Source organism: Triturus cristatus, chromosome 10, assembly GCF_964204655.1.
Source record: "Triturus cristatus chromosome 10, aTriCri1.1, whole genome shotgun sequence".
Taxonomy (NCBI): Eukaryota; Metazoa; Chordata; class Amphibia; order Caudata; family Salamandridae; genus Triturus; species Triturus cristatus.
The window spans coordinates 718,929,904-718,953,006 of NC_140593.1; positions in this window are offsets into that span (position 1 = coordinate 718,929,904).

Genomic DNA, 23,103 nt, shown 5'->3' on the forward strand with positions numbered 1-23,103 from the left:
TAGGCCAGAGTAAGAGTTAAGACAGTAGCTATGAGGCCAGAGTAAGAGTTAAGACAGTAGCTATGAGGCCAGAGTAAGAGTTAAGACAGTAGCTATGAGGCCAGAGTAAGAGTCCAAGACCTTAACCATTAGGCCAGAGTAAGAGTTAAGACAGTAGCTATGAGGCCAGAGTAAGAGTTAAGATAGTAGCTACGAGGCCAGAGTAAGAGTTAAGATAGTAGCTACGAGGCCAGAGTAAGAGTTAAGACAGTAGCTATTAGACCAGAGTAAGAGTTAAGACAGTAGCTATGAGGCCAGAGTAAGAGTCCAAGACCTTAACCATTAGGCCAGAGTAAGAGTTAAGACAGTAGCTATTAGGTCAGAGTAAGAGTTAAGACAGTAGCTATGAGGCCAGAGTAAGAGTTAAGACAGTAGCTATGAGGCCAGAGTAAGAGTTAAGACAGTAGCTATGAGGCCAGAGTAAGAGTCCAAGACCTTAACCGTTAGGCCAGAATAAGAGTTAAGGCAGTAGCTATGAGGCCAGAGTAAGAGTTAAGATAGTAGCTATTAGGCCAGAGTAAGAGTTAAGACAGTAGCTATGAGGCCAGAGTAAGAGTCCAAGACCTTAACTATTAGGCCAGAGTAAGAGTTAAGACAGTAGCTATGAGGCCAGAGTAAGAGTTAAGACAGTAGCTATGAGACCAGAGTAAGAGTTAAGACAGTAGCTATGAGGCCAGAGTAAGAGTTAAGACAGTAGCTATGAGGCCAGAGTAAGAGTCCAAGACCTTAACCATTAGGCCAGAGTAAGTGTTAAGACAGTAACTATGAGGCCAGAGTAAGAGTTAAGACTGTAGCTATGAGGCCAGAGTAAGAGTTAAGACAGTAGCTATTAGGCCAGAGTAAGAGTTAAGACAGTAGCTATGAGGCCAGAGTAAGAGTCCGAGACATTAACCATTAGGCCAGAGTAAGAGTTAAGACAGAAGCTATGAGGCCAGAGTAAGAGTTAAGACAGTAGCTATGAGGCCAGAGTAAGAGTTAAGACAGTAGCTTTGAGGCCAGAGTAAGAGTTAAGACAGTAGCTATGAGGCCAGAGTAAGAGTTAGGACAGTAGCTACGAGGCCAGAGTAAGAGTTAAGACAGTAGCTATTAGACCAGAGTAAGAGTTAAGACAGTAGCTATGAGGCCAGAGTAAGAGTCCAAGACCTTAACCATTAGGCCAGAGTAAGAGTTAAGACAGTAGCTATGAGGTCAGAGTAAGAGTTAAGACAGTAGCTATTAGGCCAGAGTAAGAGTTAAGACAGTAGCTATGAGGCCAGAGAAAGAGTCCAAGACCTTAACTATTAGGCCAGAGTAAGAGTTAAGACAGTAGCTATGAGGCCAGAGTAAGAGTCCAAGACCTTAACCATTAGGCCAGAGTAAGAGTTAAGACAGTAGCTATGAGGCCAGAGTAAGAGTTAAGACAGTAGGTATGAGGCCAGAGTAAGAGTTAAGACAGTAGCTATGAGGTCAGAGTAAGAGTCCAAGACCTTAACCATTAGGCCAGAGTAAGAGTTAAGACAGTAGCTATGAGGCCAGAGTAAGAGTTAAGACAGTAGCTATTAGGCCAGAGTAAGAGTTAAGACAGTAGCTATGAGGCCAGAGTAAGAGTCTGAGACCTTAACCATTAGGCCAGAGTAAGAGTTAAGACAGTAGCTATGAGGCCAGAGTAAGAGTTAAGACAGTAGCTATGAGGCCAGAGTAAGAGTTAAGACAGTAGCTTCGAGGCCAGAGTAAGAGTTAAGACAGTAGCTATGAGGCCAGAGTAAGAGTTAAGACAGTAGCTATGATGCCAGAGTAAGAGTCCAAGACCTTAACCATTAGGCCAGAGTAAGAGTTAAGACAGTAGCTATGAGGCCAGAGTAAGAGTTAAGACAGTAGCTAATAGGCCAGAGTAAGAGTTAAGATAGTAGCTATGAGGCCAGAGTAAGAGTTAAGACAGTAGCTATTAGACCAGAGTAAGAGTTAAGACAGTAGCTATGAGGCCAGAGTAAGAGTCCAAGACCTTAACCATTAGGCCAGAGTAAGAGTTAAGACAGTAGCTATGAGGCCAGAGTAAGAGTTAAGACAGCAGCTATTAGGCCAGAGTAAGAGTTAAGACAGTAGCTTTGAGGCCAGATAAAGAGTCCAAGACCTTAACTATTAGGCCAGAGTAAGAGTTAAGACAGTAGCTATTAGGCCAGAGTAAGAGTTAAGACAGTAGCTATGAGGCCAGAGTAAGAGTCCAAGACCTTAACCATCAGGCCAGAGTAAGAGTTAAGACAGTAGCTATGAGGCCAGAGTAAGAGTTAAGACAGTAGCTATGAGGCCAGAGTAAGAGTTAAGACAGTAGCTATGAGGCCAGAGTAAGAGTTAAGACAGTAGCTATGAGGCCAGAGTAAGAGTTAAGACAGTAGCTATGAGGTCTGAGTAAGAGTTAAGACAGTAGCTATTAGGCCAGAGTAAGAGTTAAGACAGTAGCTATGAGGCCAGAGTAAGAGTTAAGACAGTAGCTATGAGGCCAGAGTAAGAGTCCAAGACCTTAACCATTAGGCCAGAGTAAGAGTTAAGACAGTAGCTATGAGGTCTGAGTAAGAGTTAAGACAGTAGCTATTAGGCCAGAGTAAGAATTAAGACAGTAGCTATGAGGCCAGAGTAAGAGTCCAAGACCTTAACTATTAGGCCAGAGTAAGAGTTAAGACAGTAGCTATGAGGCCAGAGTAAGAGTTAAGACAGTAGCTATGAGACCAGAGTAAGAGTTAAGACAGTAGCTATGAGGCCAGAGTAAGAGTTAAGACAGTAGCTATGAGGCCAGAGTAAGAGTCCAAGACCTTAACCATTAGGCCAGAGTAAGAGTTAAGACAGTAGCTATGAGGCCAGAGTAAGAGTCCAAGACCTTAACCATTAGGCCAGAGTAAGAGTTAAGCCAGTAGCTATGAGGCCAGAGTAAGAGTTAAGACAGTAGCTATGAGGCCAGAGTAAGAGTTAAGACAGTAGCTATGAGGCCAGAGTAAGAGTTAAGGCAGTAGCTATGAGGCCAGAGTAAGAGTTAAGACAGTAGCTATGAGGCCAGAGTAAGAGTCCAAGACCTTAACCATTAGGCCAGAGTAAGAGTTAAGACAGTAGCTATGAGGCCAGAGTAAGAGATAAGACAGTAGCTATTAGGCCAGAGTAAGAGTTAAGATAGTAGCTATGAGGCCAGAGTAAGAGTTAAGACAGTAGCTATGAGGCCAGAGTAAGAGTCCAAGACCTTAACCATTAGGCCAGAGTAAGAGTTAAGACAGTAGCTATGAGGCCAGAGTAAGAGTTAAGACAGTAGCTATGAGGCCAGAGTAAGAGTCCAAGACCTTAACCATTAGGCCAGAGTAAGAGTTAAGACAGTAGCTATGAGGCCAGAGTAAGAGATAAGACAGTAGCTATTAGGCCAGAGTAAGAGTTAAGATAGTAGCTATGAGGCCAGAGTAAGAGTCCAAGACCTTAAAAATTAGGCCAGAGTAAGAGTTAAGACAGTAGCTATGAGGCCAGAGTAAGAGTTAAGACAGTAGCTATGAGACCAGAGTAAGAGTTAAGACAGTAGCTATGAGGCCAGAGTAAGAGTTAAGACAGTAGCTATGAGGCCAGAGTAAGAGTCCAAGACCTTAACCATTAGGCCAGAGTAAGTGTTAAGACAGTAACTATGAGGCCAGAGTAAGAGTTAAGACTGTAGCTATGAGGCCAGAGTAAGAGTTAAGACAGTAGCTATTAGGCCAGAGTAAGAGTTAAGACAGTAGCTATGAGGCCAGAGTAAGAGTCCGAGACATTAACCATTAGGCCAGAGTAAGAGTTAAGACAGTAGCTATGAGGCCAGAGTAAGAGTTAAGACAGTAGCTATGAGGCCAGAGTAAGAGTTAAGACAGTAGCTTTGAGGCCAGAGTAAGAGTTAAGACAGTAGCTATGAGGCCAGAGTAAGAGTTAGGACAGTAGCTACGAGGCCAGAGTAAGAGTTAAGACAGTAGCTATTAGACCAGAGTAAGAGTTAAGACAGTAGCTATGAGGCCAGAGTAAGAGTCCAAGACCTTAACCATTAGGCCAGAGTAAGAGTTAAGACAGTAGCTATGAGGTCAGAGTAAGAGTTAAGACAGTAGCTATTAGGCCAGAGTAAGAGTTAAGACAGTAGCTATGAGGCCAGAGAAAGAGTCCAAGACCTTAACTATTAGGCCAGAGTAAGAGTTAAGACAGTAGCTATGAGGCCAGAGTAAGAGTCCAAGACCTTAACCATTAGGCCAGAGTAAGAGTTAAGACAGTAGCTATGAGGCCAGAGTAAGAGTTAAGACAGTAGGTATGAGGCCAGAGTAAGAGTTAAGACAGTAGCTATGAGGTCAGAGTAAGAGTCCAAGACCTTAACCATTAGGCCAGAGTAAGAGTTAAGACAGTAGCTATGAGGCCAGAGTAAGAGTTAAGACAGTAGCTATTAGGCCAGAGTAAGAGTTAAGACAGTAGCTATGAGGCCAGAGTAAGAGTCTGAGACCTTAACCATTAGGCCAGAGTAAGAGTTAAGACAGTAGCTATGAGGCCAGAGTAAGAGTTAAGACAGTAGCTATGAGGCCAGAGTAAGAGTTAAGACAGTAGCTTCGAGGCCAGAGTAAGAGTTAAGACAGTAGCTATGAGGCCAGAGTAAGAGTTAAGACAGTAGCTATGATGCCAGAGTAAGAGTCCAAGACCTTAACCATTAGGCCAGAGTAAGAGTTAAGACAGTAGCTATGAGGCCAGAGTAAGAGTTAAGACAGTAGCTAATAGGCCAGAGTAAGAGTTAAGATAGTAGCTATGAGGCCAGAGTAAGAGTTAAGACAGTAGCTATTAGACCAGAGTAAGAGTTAAGACAGTAGCTATGAGGCCAGAGTAAGAGTCCAAGACCTTAACCATTAGGCCAGAGTAAGAGTTAAGACAGTAGCTATGAGGCCAGAGTAAGAGTTAAGACAGCAGCTATTAGGCCAGAGTAAGAGTTAAGACAGTAGCTTTGAGGCCAGATAAAGAGTCCAAGACCTTAACTATTAGGCCAGAGTAAGAGTTAAGACAGTAGCTATTAGGCCAGAGTAAGAGTTAAGACAGTAGCTATGAGGCCAGAGTAAGAGTCCAAGACCTTAACCATCAGGCCAGAGTAAGAGTTAAGACAGTAGCTATGAGGCCAGAGTAAGAGTTAAGACAGTAGCTATGAGGCCAGAGTAAGAGTTAAGACAGTAGCTATGAGGCCAGAGTAAGAGTTAAGACAGTAGCTATGAGGCCAGAGTAAGAGTTAAGACAGTAGCTATGAGGTCTGAGTAAGAGTTAAGACAGTAGCTATTAGGCCAGAGTAAGAGTTAAGACAGTAGCTATGAGGCCAGAGTAAGAGTTAAGACAGTAGCTATGAGGCCAGAGTAAGAGTCCAAGACCTTAACCATTAGGCCAGAGTAAGAGTTAAGACAGTAGCTATGAGGTCTGAGTAAGAGTTAAGACAGTAGCTATTAGGCCAGAGTAAGAATTAAGACAGTAGCTATGAGGCCAGAGTAAGAGTCCAAGACCTTAACTATTAGGCCAGAGTAAGAGTTAAGACAGTAGCTATGAGGCCAGAGTAAGAGTTAAGACAGTAGCTATGAGACCAGAGTAAGAGTTAAGACAGTAGCTATGAGGCCAGAGTAAGAGTTAAGACAGTAGCTATGAGACCAGAGTAAGAGTTAAGACAGTAGCTATGAGGCCAGAGTAAGAGTTAAGACAGTAGCTATGAGGCCAGAGTAAGAGTCCAAGACCTTAACCATTAGGCCAGAGTAAGAGTTAAGACAGTAGCTATGAGGCCAGAGTAAGAGTCCAAGACCTTAACCATTAGGCCAGAGTAAGAGTTAAGCCAGTAGCTATGAGGCCAGAGTAAGAGTTAAGACAGTAGCTATGAGGCCAGAGTAAGAGTTAAGACAGTAGCTATGAGGCCAGAGTAAGAGTTAAGGCAGTAGCTATGAGGCCAGAGTAAGAGTTAAGACAGTAGCTATGAGGCCAGAGTAAGAGTCCAAGACCTTAACCATTAGGCCAGAGTAAGAGTTAAGACAGTAGCTATGAGGCCAGAGTAAGAGATAAGACAGTAGCTATTAGGCCAGAGTAAGAGTTAAGATAGTAGCTATGAGGCCAGAGTAAGAGTTAAGACAGTAGCTATTAGACCAGAGTAAGAGTTAAGACAGTAGCTATGAGGCCAGAGTAAGAGTCCAAGACCTTAAAAATTAGGCCAGAGTAAGAGTTAAGACAGTAGCTATGAGGCCAGAGTAAGAGTTAAGACAGTAGCTATGAGACCAGAGTAAGAGTTAAGACAGTAGCTATGAGGCCAGAGTAAGAGTTAAGACAGTAGCTATGAGGCCAGAGTAAGAGTCCAAGACCTTAACCATTAGGCCAGAGTAAGTGTTAAGACAGTAACTATGAGGCCAGAGTAAGAGTTAAGACTGTAGCTATGAGGCCAGAGTAAGAGTTAAGACAGTAGCTATTAGGCCAGAGTAAGAGTTAAGACAGTAGCTATGAGGCCAGAGTAAGAGTCCGAGACATTAACCATTAGGCCAGAGTAAGAGTTAAGACAGTAGCTATGAGGCCAGAGTAAGAGTTAAGACAGTAGCTATTAGGCCAGAGTAAGAGTTAAGACCTTAACCAGTAGGCCAGAGTAAGAGTTAAGACGTTAACAAGTAGGCCAGAGTACGAGTCTAAGACCTTAACCAGTATACCAGGGTATGAGTCTAAGACCTTAGCTATTAGGCCAGAGTAAGAGTTAAGACCTTAACCAGTAGGCCAGAGTACAAGTCTAAGACCTTAGCTATTAGGCCAGAGTAAGAGTTAAGACCTTAACCAGTAGGCCAGAGTAAGAGTTAAGACCTTAAACATTAGGCCAGAGTAGGAGTCTAAGACCTTAGCTATTAGGCCAGAGTAAGAGTTAAGACCTTAACCATTAGGCCAGAGTAGGAGTCTAAGACCTTAGCTATTAGGCCAGAGTAAGAGTTAAGACCTTAACAAGTAGGCCAGAGTAAGAGTTAAGACCTTAACCATTAGGCCAGAGTACGAGTCTAAGACCTTAACCATTAGGCCAGAGTACGAGTCTAAGACCTTAGCTATTAGGCCAGAGTAAGAGTTAAGACCTTAACCAGTAGGCCAGAGTACGAGTCTAAGACCTAAACCATTAGGCCAGAGTACGAGTTTAAGACCTTAGCTATTAGGCCATAGTACGAGTCTAAGACCTTAGCTATTAGGCCAGAGTAAGAGTTAAGACCTTAGCTATTAGGCCAGAGTAAGAGTCTAAGACCTTAGCTATTAGGCCAGAGTACGAGTCTAAGACCTTAGCTATTAGGCCAGAGTAAGAGTTAAGACTTTAACCAGTAGGCCAGAGTAAGAGTGAAGACCTTAACCAGTAGGCCAGAGTACGAGTCTAAGACCTTAGTTATTAGGCCAAAGTAAGAGTTAAGACCTTAACCAGTAGGCCAGTTTAAGAGTTAAGACCTTAACCATTAGGCCAGAGTACGAGATTCTAAGACCTAAACAATTAGGCCAGAGTACGAGTTTAAGACCTTAGCTATTAGGTCATAGTACGAGTCTAAGACCTTAGCTATTAGGCCAGAGTAAGAGTTAAGACCTTAGCTACTAGGCCATAGTACGAGTCTAAGACCTTAGCTATTAGGCCAGAGTGCGAGTCTAAGACCTTAGCTATTAGGCCAGAGTAAGAGTTAAGACCTTAGCTATTAGGCAAGAGTAAGAGTTAAGACCTTAACCAGTAGGCCAGAGTAAGAGTTAAGACCTTAACCATCAGGCCAGAGTACGAGTCTAAGACCTTAGCTATTAGGCCAGAGTAAAAGTTAAGACCTTAACCTGTAGGCCATAGTAAGAGTTAAGACCTTAACCAGTAGGCCAGAGTACGAGTCTAAGACCTTAACCATTAGGCCAGAGTACAAGTCTAAGACCTTAGCTATTAGGCCAGAGTAAGAGTTAAGACCTTAGCTATTAGGCCAGAGTAAGAGTTAAGACCTTAACTTGTAGGCCATAGTACGAGTCTAAGACCTTAGCTATTAGGCCAGAGTAAGAGTTAAGACCTTAACCAGTAGGAGATAGTAAGAGTCTAAGACCTTATCCATTAGGCCAGAGTAAGAGTTAAGACCTTAACCATTAGGCCAGAGTACGAGTCTAAGACCTTAGCTATTAGGCCAGTGTAAGAGTTAAGACCTTAACCAGTAGGCCAGAGTAAGAGTTAAGACCTTAACCATTAGGCCAGAGTACAAGTCTAATACCTTAGCTATTAGGCCAGAGTAAGAGTCTAAGACCTTAGCTATTAGGCCAGAGTAAGAGTTAAGACCTTAACCATTAGGCCAGAGTACGAGTCTAAGACCTTAGCTATTAGGCCAGAGTAAGAGTTAAGACCTTAACCATTATGCCAGAGTACGAGTCTAAGACATTAGCTATTAGGCCAGAGTAAGAGTTAAGACCATAGCTATTAGGCCAGAGTAAGGGTTAAGACCTTAACCAGTAGGCCAGAGTAAGAGTTAAGACCTTAGCTATTAGGCCAGAGTAAGAGTTGAGACCTTAACCATTAGGCCAGAGTACGAGTCTAAGACCTTAGCTATTAGGCCAGAGTAAGAGTTAAGACCTTAACCAGTAGGCCAGAGTAAGAGTTAAGACCTTAACCAGTAGGTCAGAGTAAGAGTTAAGACCTTAGCTATCAGGCCAGAGTAAGAGTTAAGACCTTAGCTATTAGGCCAGAGTAAGAGTTAAGACCTTAGCTATTAGGCCAGAGTATGAGTCTAAGACCTTAGCTATTAGGCCAGAGTATGAGTTAAGACCGTAGCTATTAGGCCAGAGTAAGAGTTAAGACCTTAGCTATTATGCCAGAGTAAGAGTTAAGACCTTAACCAGTAGGCCAGAGTACGAGTCGAAGACCTTAGCTATTAGGCCAGAGTAAGAGTCTAAGACGTTAGCTATTAGGCCAGAGTAAGAGTCAAGACCTTAACCAGTAGGCAAGAGTAAGAGTTAAGACCTTATCTATTAGGCTATAATACAAGTCTAAGACCTTAGCTTTTAGGCCAGAGTAAGAGTTAAGACCTTAACCATTAGGCCAGAGTACAAGTATAAGACCTTAGCTATTAGGCCAGAGTAAGAGTCCAAGACCTGAACCATTAGGCCAGAGTAAGAGTTAAGACAGTAGCTATGAGGCCAGAGGAAGAGTTAAGACAGTAGCTTCGAGGCCAGAGTAAGAGTCCAAGACCTTAACCATTAGGGCAGAGTAAGAGTTAAGACAGTAGCTATGAGGCCAGAGTAAGAGTTAAGACAGTAGCTATGAGGCCAGAGAAAGAGTTAAGACAGTAGCTATGAGGCCAGAGTAAGAGTCCAAGACCTTAACCATTAGGCCAGAGTAAGAGTTAAGACAGTAGCTATGAGGCCAGAGTAAGAGTTAAGACAGTAGCTATGAGGCCAGAGTAAGAGTCCAAGACCTTAACCATTAGACCAGAGTAAGAGTTAAGACAGTAGCTATGAGGCCAGAGTAAGAGTCCAAGACCTAAACCATTAGGCCAGATTAAGAGTTAAGACAGTAGCTATGAGGCCAGAGTAAGAGTTAAGACAGTAGCTATGAGGCCAGAGTAAGAGTTAAGACAGTAGCTATGAGGCCAGAGTAAGAGTCCAAGACCTTAACCATTAGGCCAGAGTAAGAGTTAAGACAGTAGCTATGAGGCCAGAGTAAGAGTTAAGACAGTAGCTATGAAGCCAGAGTAAGAGTTAAGACAGTAGCTATGAGGCCAGAGTAAGAGTTAAGACAGTAGCTATGAGGCCAGAGTAAGAGTCCAAGACCTTAACCATTAGGCCAGAGTAAGAGTTAAGACAGTAGCTATTAGGACAGAGTTAGAGTTAAGACAGTAGCTATTAGGCCAGAGTAAGAGTTAAGACAGTAGCTATGAGGCCAGAGTAAGAGTCCAAGACTTTAACCATTAGGCCAGAGTAAGAGTTAAGACAGTAGCTATGAGGCCAGAGTAAGAGTTAAGACAGTAGCTATGAGGCCAGAGTAAGAGTTAAGACAGTAGCTTTGAGGCCAGAGTAAGAGTTAAGACAGTAGCTATGAGGCCAGAGTAAGAGTTAAGACAGTCGCTATGATGCCAGAGTAAGAGTCCAAGACCTTAACCATTAGGCCAGAGTAAGAGTTAAGACAGTAGCTATGAGGCCAGAGTAAGAGTTAAGATAGTAGCTATTAGGCCAGAGTAAGAGTTAAGATAGTAGCTATGAGGCCAGAGTAAGAGTTAAGACAGTAGCTATTAGACCAGAGTAAGAGTTAAGACAGTAGCTATGAGGCCAGAGTAAGAGTTAAGACCTTAACCAGTAGGCCAGAGTACGAGTATAAGACCTTAGCTATTAGGCCAGAGTAAGAGTCCAAGACCTGAACCATTAGGCCAGAGTAAGAGTTAAGACAGTAGCTATGAGGCCAGAGGAAGAGTTAAGACAGTAGCTTCGAGGCCAGAGTAACAGTCCAAGACCTTAACCATTAGGGCAGAGTAAGAGTTAAGACAGTAGCTATGAGGCCAGAGTAAGAGTTAAGACAGTAGCTATGAGGCCAGAGAAAGAGTTAAGACAGTAGCTATGAGGCCAGAGTAAGAGTCCAAGACCTTAACCATTAGGCCAGAGTAAGAGTTAAGACAGTAGCTATGAGGCCAGAGTAAGAGTTAAGACAGTAGCTATGAGGCCAGAGTAAGAGTCCAAGACCTTAACCATTAGACCAGAGTAAGAGTTAAGACAGTAGCTATGAGGCCAGAGTAAGAGTCCAAGACCTAAACCATTAGGCCAGATTAAGAGTTAAGACAGTAGCTATGAGGCCAGAGTAAGAGTTAAGACAGTAGCTATGAGGCCAGAGTAAGAGTTAAGACAGTAGCTATGAGGCCAGAGTAAGAGTCCAAGACCTTAACCATTAGGCCAGAGTAAGAGTTAAGACAGTAGCTATGAGGCCAGAGTAAGAGTTAAGACAGTAGCTATGAGGCCAGAGTAAGAGTTAAGACAGTAGCTATGAGGCCAGAGTAAGAGTTAAGACAGTAGCTATGAGGCCAGAGTAAGAGTCCAAGACCTTAACCATTAGGCCAGAGTAAGAGTTAAGACAGTAGCTATTAGGACAGAGTTAGAGTTAAGACAGTAGCTATTAGGCCAGAGTAAGAGTTAAGACAGTAGCTATGAGGCCAGAGTAAGAGTCCAAGACCTTAACCATTAGGCCAGAGTAAGAGTTAAGACAGTAGCTATGAGGCCAGAGTAAGAGTTAAGACAGTAGCTATGAGGCCAGAGTAAGAGTTAAGACAGTAGCTTTGAGGCCAGAGTAAGAGTTAAGACAGTAGCTATGAGGCCAGAGTAAGAGTTAAGACAGTCGCTATGATGCCAGAGTAAGAGTCCAAGACCTTAACCATTAGGCCAGAGTAAGAGTTAAGACAGTAGCTATGAGGCCAGAGTAAGAGTTAAGATAGTAGCTATTAGGCCAGAGTAAGAGTTAAGATAGTAGCTATGAGGCCAGAGTAAGAGTTAAGACAGTAGCTATTAGACCAGAGTAAGAGTTAAGACAGTAGCTATGAGGCCAGAGTAAGAGTCCAAGACCTTAACCATTAGGCCAGAGTAAGAGTTAAGACAGTAGGTATGATGTCAGAGTAAGAGTTAAGACAGTAGCTATTAGGCCAGAGTAAGAGTTAGGACAGTAGCTATGAGGCCAGAGTAAGAGTTAAGACAGTAGCTATGAGGTCAGAGTAAGAGTTAAGACAGTAGCTATGAGGCCAGAGTAAGAGTCCAAGACCTTAACCATTAGGCCAGAGTAAGAGTTAAGACAGTAGCTATGAGGCCAGAGTAAGAGTTAAGACAGTAGCTATGAGGCCAGAGTAAGAGTCCAAGACCTTAACCATTATGCCAGAGTAAGAGTTAAGACAGTAGCTATGAGGCCAGAGTAAGAGTTAAGACAGTAGCTATGAGGCCAGAGTAAGAGTCCAAGACCTTAACCATTAGGTCAGAGTAAGAGTTAAGACAGTAGCTATGAGGCCAGAGTAAGAGTTAAGACAGTAGCTATTAGGCCAGAGTAAGAGTTAAGACAGTAGCTATGAGGCCAGAGTAAGAGTCCAAGACCTTAACCATTAGGCCAGAGTAAGAGTTAAGACAGTAGCTATGAGGCCAGAGTAAGAGTCCAAGACCTTAACCATTAGGCCAGAGTAAGAGTTAAGACAGTAGCTATGAGGCCAGAGAAAGAGTACAAGACCTTAACCATTAGGCCAGAGTAAGAGTTAAGACAGTAGCCATGATGCCAGAGTAAGAGTCCAAGACCTTAACCATTAGGCCAGAGTAAGAGTTAAGACAGTAGCTATGAGGCCAGAGTAAGAGTTAGGACAGTAGCTATGAGGCCAGAGTAAGAGTTAAGACAGTAGCTATGAGGCCAGAGTAAGAGTCCAAGACCTTAACCATTAGGCCAGAGTAAGAGTTAAGACAGTAGCTATGAGGCCAGAGTAAGAGTTAAGATAGTAGCTACGAGGCCAGAGTAAGAGTTAAGACAGTAGCTATTAGACCAGAGTAAGAGTTAAGACAGTAGCTATGAGGCCAGAGTAAGAGTCCAAGACCTTAACCATTAGGCCAGAGTAAGAGTTAAGACAGTAGCTATGAGGTCTGAGTAAGAGTTAAGACAGTAGCTATTATGCCAGAGTAAGCGTTAAGACAGTAGCTATGAGGCCAGAGTAAGAGTTAAGACAGTAGCTATTAGGCCAGAGTAAGAGTTAAGACAGTAGCTATGAGGCCAGAGTAAGAGTCTGAGACCTTAACCATTAGGCCAGAGTAAGAGTTAAGACAGTAGCTATGAGGCCAGAGTAAGAGTTAAGACAGTAGCTATGAGGCCAGAGTAAGAGTTAAGACAGTAGCTTTGAGGCCAGAGTAAGAGTTAAGACAGTAGCTATGATGCCAGAGTAAGAGTCCAAGACCTTAACCATTAGGCCAGAGTAAGAGTTAAGACAGTAGCTATGAGGCCAGAGTAAGAGTTAAGATAGTAGCTACGAGGCCAGAGTAAGAGTTAAGATAGTAGCTACGAGGCCAGAGTAAGAGTTAAGACAGTAGCTATTAGACCAGAGTAAGAGTTAAGACAGTAGCTATGAGGCCAGAGTAAGAGTCCAAGACCTTAACCATTAGGCCAGAGTAAGAGTTAAGACAGTAGCTATTAGGTCAGAGTAAGAGTTAAGACAGTAGCTATGAGGCCAGAGTAAGAGTTAAGACAGTAGCTATGAGGCCAGAGTAAGAGTCCAAGACCTTAACCGTTAGGCCAGAATAAGAGTTAAGGCAGTAGCTATGAGGCCAGAGTAAGAGTTAAGATAGTAGCTATTAGGCCAGAGTAAGAGTTAAGACAGTAGCTATGAGGCCAGAGTAAGAGTCCAAGACCTTAACTATTAGGCCAGAGTAAGAGTTAAGACAGTAGCTATGAGGCCAGAGTAAGAGTTAAGACAGTAGCTATGAGACCAGAGTAAGAGTTAAGACAGTAGCTATGAGGCCAGAGTAAGAGTTAAGACAGTAGCTATGAGGCCAGAGTAAGAGTCCAAGACCTTAACCATTAGGCCAGAGTAAGTGTTAAGACAGTAACTATGAGGCCAGAGTAAGAGTTAAGACTGTAGCTATGAGGCCAGAGTAAGAGTTAAGACAGTAGCTATTAGGCCAGAGTAAGAGTTAAGACAGTAGCTATGAGGCCAGAGTAAGAGTCCGAGACATTAACCATTAGGCCAGAGTAAGAGTTAAGACAGTAGCTATGAGGCCAGAGTAAGAGTTAAGACAGTAGCTATGAGGCCAGAGTAAGAGTTAAGACAGTAGCTTTGAGGCCAGAGTAAGAGTTAAGACAGTAGCTATGAGGCCAGAGTAAGAGTTAGGACAGTAGCTACGAGGCCAGAGTAAGAGTTAAGACAGTAGCTATTAGACCAGAGTAAGAGTTAAGACAGTAGCTATGAGGCCAGAGTAAGAGTCCAAGACCTTAACCATTAGGCCAGAGTAAGAGTTAAGACAGTAGCTATGAGGTCAGAGTAAGAGTTAAGACAGTAGCTATTAGGCCAGAGTAAGAGTTAAGACAGTAGCTATGAGGCCAGAGAAAGAGTCCAAGACCTTAACTATTAGGCCAGAGTAAGAGTTAAGACAGTAGCTATGAGGCCAGAGTAAGAGTCCAAGACCTTAACCATTAGGCCAGAGTAAGAGTTAAGACAGTAGCTATGAGGCCAGAGTAAGAGTTAAGACAGTAGGTATGAGGCCAGAGTAAGAGTTAAGACAGTAGCTATGAGGTCAGAGTAAGAGTCCAAGACCTTAACCATTAGGCCAGAGTAAGAGTTAAGACAGTAGCTATGAGGCCAGAGTAAGAGTTAAGACAGTAGCTATTAGGCCAGAGTAAGAGTTAAGACAGTAGCTATGAGGCCAGAGTAAGAGTCTGAGACCTTAACCATTAGGCCAGAGTAAGAGTTAAGACAGTAGCTATGAGGCCAGAGTAAGAGTTAAGACAGTAGCTATGAGGCCAGAGTAAGAGTTAAGACAGTAGCTTCGAGGCCAGAGTAAGAGTTAAGACAGTAGCTATGAGGCCAGAGTAAGAGTTAAGACAGTAGCTATGATGCCAGAGTAAGAGTCCAAGACCTTAACCATTAGGCCAGAGTAAGAGTTAAGACAGTAGCTATGAGGCCAGAGTAAGAGTTAAGACAGTAGCTAATAGGCCAGAGTAAGAGTTAAGATAGTAGCTATGAGGCCAGAGTAAGAGTTAAGACAGTAGCTATTAGACCAGAGTAAGAGTTAAGACAGTAGCTATGAGGCCAGAGTAAGAGTCCAAGACCTTAACCATTAGGCCAGAGTAAGAGTTAAGACAGTAGCTATGAGGCCAGAGTAAGAGTTAAGACAGCAGCTATTAGGCCAGAGTAAGAGTTAAGACAGTAGCTTTGAGGCCAGATAAAGAGTCCAAGACCTTAACTATTAGGCCAGAGTAAGAGTTAAGACAGTAGCTATTAGGCCAGAGTAAGAGTTAAGACAGTAGCTATGAGGCCAGAGTAAGAGTCCAAGACCTTAACCATCAGGCCAGAGTAAGAGTTAAGACAGTAGCTATGAGGCCAGAGTAAGAGTTAAGACAGTAGCTATGAGGCCAGAGTAAGAGTTAAGACAGTAGCTATGAGGCCAGAGTAAGAGTTAAGACAGTAGCTATGAGGCCAGAGTAAGAGTTAAGACAGTAGCTATGAGGTCTGAGTAAGAGTTAAGACAGTAGCTATTAGGCCAGAGTAAGAGTTAAGACAGTAGCTATGAGGCCAGAGTAAGAGTTAAGACAGTAGCTATGAGGCCAGAGTAAGAGTCCAAGACCTTAACCATTAGGCCAGAGTAAGAGTTAAGACAGTAGCTATGAGGTCTGAGTAAGAGTTAAGACAGTAGCTATTAGGCCAGAGTAAGAATTAAGACAGTAGCTATGAGGCCAGAGTAAGAGTCCAAGACCTTAACTATTAGGCCAGAGTAAGAGTTAAGACAGTAGCTATGAGGCCAGAGTAAGAGTTAAGACAGTAGCTATGAGACCAGAGTAAGAGTTAAGACAGTAGCTATGAGGCCAGAGTAAGAGTTAAGACAGTAGCTATGAGGCCAGAGTAAGAGTCCAAGACCTTAACCATTAGGCCAGAGTAAGAGTTAAGACAGTAGCTATGAGGCCAGAGTAAGAGTCCAAGACCTTAACCATTAGGCCAGAGTAAGAGTTAAGCCAGTAGCTATGAGGCCAGAGTAAGAGTTAAGACAGTAGCTATGAGGCCAGAGTAAGAGTTAAGACAGTAGCTATGAGGCCAGAGTAAGAGTTAAGGCAGTAGCTATGAGGCCAGAGTAAGAGTTAAGACAGTAGCTATGAGGCCAGAGTAAGAGTCCAAGACCTTAACCATTAGGCCAGAGTAAGAGTTAAGACAGTAGCTATGAGGCCAGAGTAAGAGATAAGACAGTAGCTATTAGGCCAGAGTAAGAGTTAAGATAGTAGCTATGAGGCCAGAGTAAGAGTTAAGACAGTAGCTATTAGACCAGAGTAAGAGTTAAGACAGTAGCTATGAGGCCAGAGTAAGAGTCCAAGACCTTAACAATTAGGCCAGAGTAAGAGTTAAGACAGTAGCTATGAGGCCAGAGTAAGAGTTAAGACAGTAGCTATGAGACCAGAGTAAGAGTTAAGACAGTAGCTATGAGGCCAGAGTAAGAGTTAAGACAGTAGCTATGAGGCCAGAGTAAGAGTCCAAGACCTTAACCATTAGGCCAGAGTAAGTGTTAAGACAGTAACTATGAGGCCAGAGTAAGAGTTAAGACTGTAGCTATGAGGCCAGAGTAAGAGTTAAGACAGTAGCTATTAGGCCAGAGTAAGAGTTAAGACAGTAGCTATGAGGCCAGAGTAAGAGTCCGAGACATTAACCATTAGGCCAGAGTAAGAGTTAAGACAGTAGCTATGAGGCCAGAGTAAGAGTTAAGACAGTAGCTATGAGGCCAGAGTAAGAGTTAAGACAGTAGCTTTGAGGCCAGAGTAAGAGTTAAGACAGTAGCTATGAGGCCAGAGTAAGAGTTAGGACAGTAGCTACGAGGCCAGAGTAAGAGTTAAGACAGTAGCTATTAGACCAGAGTAAGAGTTAAGACAGTAGCTATGAGGCCAGAGTAAGAGTCCAAGACCTTAACCATTAGGCCAGAGTAAGAGTTAAGACAGTAGCTATGAGGTCAGAGTAAGAGTTAAGACAGTAGCTATTAGGCCAGAGTAAGAGTTAAGACAGTAGCTATGAGGCCAGAGAAAGAGTCCAAGACCTTAACTATTAGGCCAGAGTAAGAGTTAAGACAGTAGCTATGAGGCCAGAGTAAGAGTCCAAGACCTTAACCATTAGGCCAGAGTAAGAGTTAAGACAGTAGCTATGAGGCCAGAGTAAGAGTTAAGACAGTAGCTATGAGGCCAGAGTAAGAGTTAAGACAGTAGCTATGAGGTCAGAGTAAGAGTCCAAGACCTTAACCATTAGGCCAGAGTAAGAGTTAAGACAGTAGCTATGAGGCCAGAGTAAGAGTTAAGACAGTAGCTATTAGGCCAGAGTAAGAGTTAAGACAGTAGCTATGAGGCCAGAGTAAGAGTCTGAGACCTTAACCATTAGGCCAGAGTAAGAGTTAAGACAGTAGCTATGAGGCCAGAGTAAGAGTTAAGACAGTAGCTATGAGGCCAGAGTAAGAGTTAAGACAGTAGCTTCGAGGCCAGAGTAAGAGTTAAGACAGTAGCTATGAGGCCAGAGTAAGAGTTAAGACAGTAGCTATGATGCCAGAGTAAGAGTCCAAGACCTTAACCATTAGGCCAGAGTAAGAGTTAAGACAGTAGCTATGAGGCCAGAGTAAGAGTTAAGACAGTAGCTAATAGGCCAGAGTAAGAGTTAAGATAGTAGCTATGAGGCCAGAGTAAGAGTTAAGACAGTAGCTATTAGACCAGAGTAAGAGTTAAGACAGTAGCTATGAGGCCAGAGTAAGAGTCCAAGACCTTAACCATTAGGCCAGAGTAAGAGTTAAGACAGTAGCTATGAGGCCAGAGTAAGAGTTAAGACAGCAGCTATTAGGCCAGAGTAAGAGTTAAGACAGTAGCTTTGAGGCCAGATAAAGAGTCCAAGACCTTAACTATTAGGCCAGAGTAAGAGTTAAGACAGTAGCTATTAGGCCAGAGTAAGAGTTAAGACAGTAGCTATGAGGCCAGAGTAAGAGTCCAAGACCTTAACCATCAGGCCAGAGTAAGAGTTAAGACAGTAGCTATGAGGCCAGAGTAAGAGTTAAGACAGTAGCTATGAGGCCAGAGTAAGAGTTAAGACAGTAGCTATGAGGCCAGAGTAAGAGTTAAGACAGTAGCTATGAGGCCAGAGTAAGAGTTAAGACAGTAGCTATGAGGTCTGAGTAAGAGTTAAGACAGTAGCTATTAGGCCAGAGTAAGAGTTAAGACAGTAGCTATGAGGCCAGAGTAAGAGTTAAGACAGTAGCTATGAGGCCAGAGTAAGAGTCCAAGACCTTAACCATTAGGCCAGAGTAAGAGTTAAGACAGTAGCTATGAGGTCTGAGTAAGAGTTAAGACAGTAGCTATTAGGCCAGAGTAAGAATTAAGACAGTAGCTATGAGGCCAGAGTAAGAGTCCAAGACCTTAACTATTAGGCCAGAGTAAGAGTTAAGACAGTAGCTATGAGGCCAGAGTAAGAGTTAAGACAGTAGCTATGAGACCAGAGTAAGAGTTAAGACAGTAGCTATGAGGCCAGAGTAAGAGTTAAGACAGTAGCTATGAGACCAGAGTAAGAGTTAAGACAGTAGCTATGAGGCCAGAGTAAGAGTTAAGACAGTAGCTATGAGGCCAGAGTAAGAGTCCAAGACCTTAACCATTAGGCCAGAGTAAGAGTTAAGACAGTAGCTATGAGGCCAGAGTAAGAGTCCAAGACCTTAACCATTAGGCCAGAGTAAGAGTTAAGCCAGTAGCTATGAGGCCAGAGTAAGAGTTAAGACAGTAGCTATGAGGCCAGAGTAAGAGTTAAGACAGTAGCTATGAGGCCAGAGTAAGAGTTAAGGCAGTAGCTATGAGGCCAGAGTAAGAGTTAAGACAGTAGCTATGAGGCCAGAGTAAGAGTCCAAGACCTTAACCATTAGGCCAGAGTAAGAGTTAAGACAGTAGCTATGAGGCCAGAGTAAGAGGTAAGACAGTAGCTATTAGGCCAGAGTAAGAGTTAAGATAGTAGCTATGAGGCCAGAGTAAGAGTTAAGACAGTAGCTATTAGACCAGAGTAAGAGTTAAGACAGTAGCTATGAGGCCAGAGTAAGAGTCCAAGACCTTAAAAATTAGGCCAGAGTAAGAGTTAAGACAGTAGCTATGAGGCCAGAGTAAGAGTTAAGACAGTAGCTATGAGACCAGAGTAAGAGTTAAGACAGTAGCTATGAGGCCAGAGTAAGAGTTAAGACAGTAGCTATGAGGCCAGAGTAAGAGTCCAAGACCTTAACCATTAGGCCAGAGTAAGTGTTAAGACAGTAACTATGAGGCCAGAGTAAGAGTTAAGACTGTAGCTATGAGGCCAGAGTAAGAGTTAAGACAGTAGCTATTAGGCCAGAGTAAGAGTTAAGACAGTAGCTATGAGGCCAGAGTAAGAGTCCGAGACATTAACCATTAGGCCAGAGTAAGAGTTAAGACAGTAGCTATGAGGCCAGAGTAAGAGTTAAGACAGTAGCTATGAGGCCAGAGTAAGAGTTAAGACAGTAGCTTTGAGGCCAGAGTAAGAGTTAAGACAGTAGCTATGAGGCCAGAGTAAGAGTTAGGACAGTAGCTACGAGGCCAGAGTAAGAGTTAAGACAGTAGCTATTAGACCAGAGTAAGAGTTAAGACAGTAGCTATGAGGCCAGAGTAAGAGTCCAAGACCTTAACCATTAGGCCAGAGTAAGAGTTAAGACAGTAGCTATGAGGTCAGAGTAAGAGTTAAGACAGTAGCTATTAGGCCAGAGTAAGAGTTAAGACAGTAGCTATGAGGCCAGAGAAAGAGTCCAAGACCTTAACTATTAGGCCAGAGTAAGAGTTAAGACAGTAGCTATGAGGCCAGAGTAAGAGTCCAAGACCTTAACCATTAGGCCAGAGTAAGAGTTAAGACAGTAGCTATGAGGCCAGAGTAAGAGTTAAGACAGTAGCTATGAGGCCAGAGTAAGAGTTAAGACAGTAGCTATGAGGTCAGAGTAAGAGTCCAAGACCTTAACCATTAGGCCAGAGTAAGAGTTAAGACAGTAGCTATGAGGCCAGAGTAAGAGTTAAGAAAGTAGCTATTAGGCCAGAGTAAGAGTTAAGACAGTAGCTATGAGGCCAGAGTAAGAGTCTGAGACCTTAACCATTAGGCCAGAGTAAGAGTTAAGACAGTAGCTATGAGGCCAGAGTAAGAGTTAAGACAGTAGCTATGAGGCCAGAGTAAGAGTTAAGACAGTAGCTTCGAGGCCAGAGTAAGAGTTAAGACAGTAGCTATGAGGCCAGAGTAAGAGTTAAGACAGTAGCTATGATGCCAGAGTAAGAGTCCAAGACCTTAACCATTAGGCCAGAGTAAGAGTTAAGACAGTAGCTATGAGGCCAGAGTAAGAGTTAAGACAGTAGCTAATAGGCCAGAGTAAGAGTTAAGATAGTAGCTATGAGGCCAGAGTAAGAGTTAAGACAGTAGCTATTAGACCAGAGTAAGAGTTAAGACAGTAGCTATGAGGCCAGAGTAAGAGTCCAAGACCTTAACCATTAGGCCAGAGTAAGAGTTAAGACAGTAGCTATGAGGCCAGAGTAAGAGTTAAGACAGCAGCTATTAGGCCAGAGTAAGAGTTAAGACAGTAGCTTTGAGGCCAGATAAAGAGTCCAAGACCTTAACTATTAGGCCAGAGTAAGAGTTAAGACAGTAGCTATTAGGCCAGAGTAAGAGTTAAGACAGTAGCTATGAGGCCAGAGTAAGAGTCCAAGACCTTAACCATCAGGCCAGAGTAAGAGTTAAGACAGTAGCTATGAGGCCAGAGTAAGAGTTAAGACAGTAGCTATGAGGCCAGAGTAAGAGTTAAGACAGTAGCTATGAGGCCAGAGTAAGAGTTAAGACAGTAGCTATGAGGTCTGAGTAAGAGTTAAGACAGTAGCTATTAGGCCAGAGTAAGAGTTAAGACAGTAGCTATGAGGCCAGAGTAAGAGTTAAGACAGTAGCTATGAGGCCAGAGTAAGAGTCCAAGACCTTAACCATTAGGCCAGAGTAAGAGTTAAGACAGTAGCTATGAGGTCTGAGTAAGAGTTAAGACAGTAGCTATTAGGCCAGAGTAAGAATTAAGACAGTAGCTATGAGGCCAGAGTAAGAGTCCAAGACCTTAACTATTAGGCCAGAGTAAGAGTTAAGACAGTAGCTATGAGGCAAGAGTAAGAGTTAAGACAGTAGCTATGAGACCAGAGTAAGAGTTAAGACAGTAGCTATGAGGCCAGAGTAAGAGTTAAGACAGTAGCTATGAGGCCAGAGTAAGAGTCCAAGACCTTAACCATTAGGCCAGAGTAAGAGTTAAGACAGTAGCTATGAGGCCAGAGTAAGAGTCCAAGACCTTAACCATTAGGCCAGAGTAAGAGTTAAGCCAGTAGCTATGAGGCCAGAGTAAGAGTTAAGACAGTAGCTATGAGGCCAGAGTAAGAGTTAAGACAGTAGCTATGAGGCCAGAGTAAGAGTTAAGGCAGTAGCTATGAGGCCAGAGTAAGAGTTAAGACAGTAGCTATGAGGCCAGAGTAAGAGTCCAAGACCTTAACCATTAGGCCAGAGTAAGAGTTAAGACAGTAGCTATGAGGCCAGAGTAAGAGATAAGACAGTAGCTATTAGGCCAGAGTAAGAGTTAAGATAGTAGCTATGAGGCCAGAGTAAGAGTTAAGACAGTAGCTATTAGACCAGAGTAAGAGTTAAGACAGTAGCTATGAGGCCAGAGTAAGAGTCCAAGACCTTAAAAATTAGGCCAGAGTAAGAGTTAAGACAGTAGCTATGAGGCCAGAGTAAGAGTTAAGACAGCAGCTATTAGGCCAGAGTAAGAGTTAAGACAGTAGCTTTGAGGCCAGATAAAGAGTCCAAGACCTTAACTATTAGGCCAGAGTAAGAGTTAAGACAGTAGCTATTAGGCCAGAGTAAGAGTTAAGACAGTAGCTATGAGGCCAGAGTAAGAGTCCAAGACCTTAACCATCAGGCCAGAGTAAGAGTTAAGACAGTAGCTATGAGGCCAGAGTAAGAGTTAAGACAGTAGCTATGAGGCCAGAGTAAGAGTTAAGACAGTAGCTATGAGGCCAGAGTAAGAGTTAAGACAGTAGCTATGAGGCCAGAGTAAGAGTTAAGACAGTAGCTATGAGGTCTGAGTAAGAGTTAAGACAGTAGCTATTAGGCCAGAGTAAGAGTTAAGACAGTAGCTATGAGGCCAGAGTAAGAGTTAAGACAGTAGCTATGAGGCCAGAGTAAGAGTCCAAGACCTTAACCATTAGGCCAGAGTAAGAGTTAAGACAGTAGCTATGAGGTCTGAGTAAGAGTTAAGACAGTAGCTATTAGGCCAGAGTAAGAATTAAGACAGTAGCTATGAGGCCAGAGTAAGAGTCCAAGACCTTAACTATTAGGCCAGAGTAAGAGTTAAGACAGTAGCTATGAGGCCAGAGTAAGAGTTAAGACAGTAGCTATGAGACCAGAGTAAGAGTTAAGACAGTAGCTATGAGGCCAGAGTAAGAGTTAAGACAGTAGCTATGAGGCCAGAGTAAGAGTCCAAGACCTTAACCATTAGGCCAGAGTAAGTGTTAAGACAGTAGCTATGAGGCCAGAGTAAGAGTTAAGACTGTAGCTATGAGGCCAGAGTAAGAGTTAAGACAGTAGCTATTAGGCCAGAGTAAGAGTTAAGACAGTAGCTATGAGGCCAGAGTAAGAGTTAAGACAGTAGCTATGAGGCCAGAGTAAGAGTTAAGACAGTAGCTTTGAGGCCAGAGTAAGAGTTAAGACAGTAGCTATGAGGCCAGAGTAAGAGTTAGGACAGTAGCTACGAGGCCAGAGTAAGAGTTAAGACAGTAGCTATTAGACCAGAGTAAGAGTTAAGACAGTAGCTATGAGGGCAGAGTAAGAGTTAAGACAGTAGCTATGAGGCCAGAGTAAGAGTCCAAGACCTTAACCATTAGGCCAGAGTAAGAGTTAAGACAGTAGCTATGAGGCCAGAGTAAGAGTTAAGACAGTAGCTATTAGGCCAGAGTAAGAGTTAAGACAGTAGCTATGAGGCCAGAGTAAGAGTCTGAGACCTTAACCATTAGGCCAGAGTAAGAGTTAAGACAGTAGCTATGAGGCCAGAGTAAGAGTTAAGACAGTAGCTATGAGGCCAGAGTAGAAGTTAAGACAGTAGCTTCGAGGCCAGAGTAAGAGTTAAGACAGTAGCTATGAGGACAGAGTAAGAGTTAAGACAGTAGCTATGATGCCAGAGTAAGAGTCCAAGACCTTAACCATTAGGCCAGAGTAAGAGTTAAGACAGTAGCTATGAGGCCAGAGTAAGAGTTAAGACAGTAGCTAATAGGCCAGAGTAAGAGTTAAGATAGTAGCTATGAGGCCAGAGTAAGAGTTAAGACAGTAGCTATTAGACCAGAGTAAGAGTTAA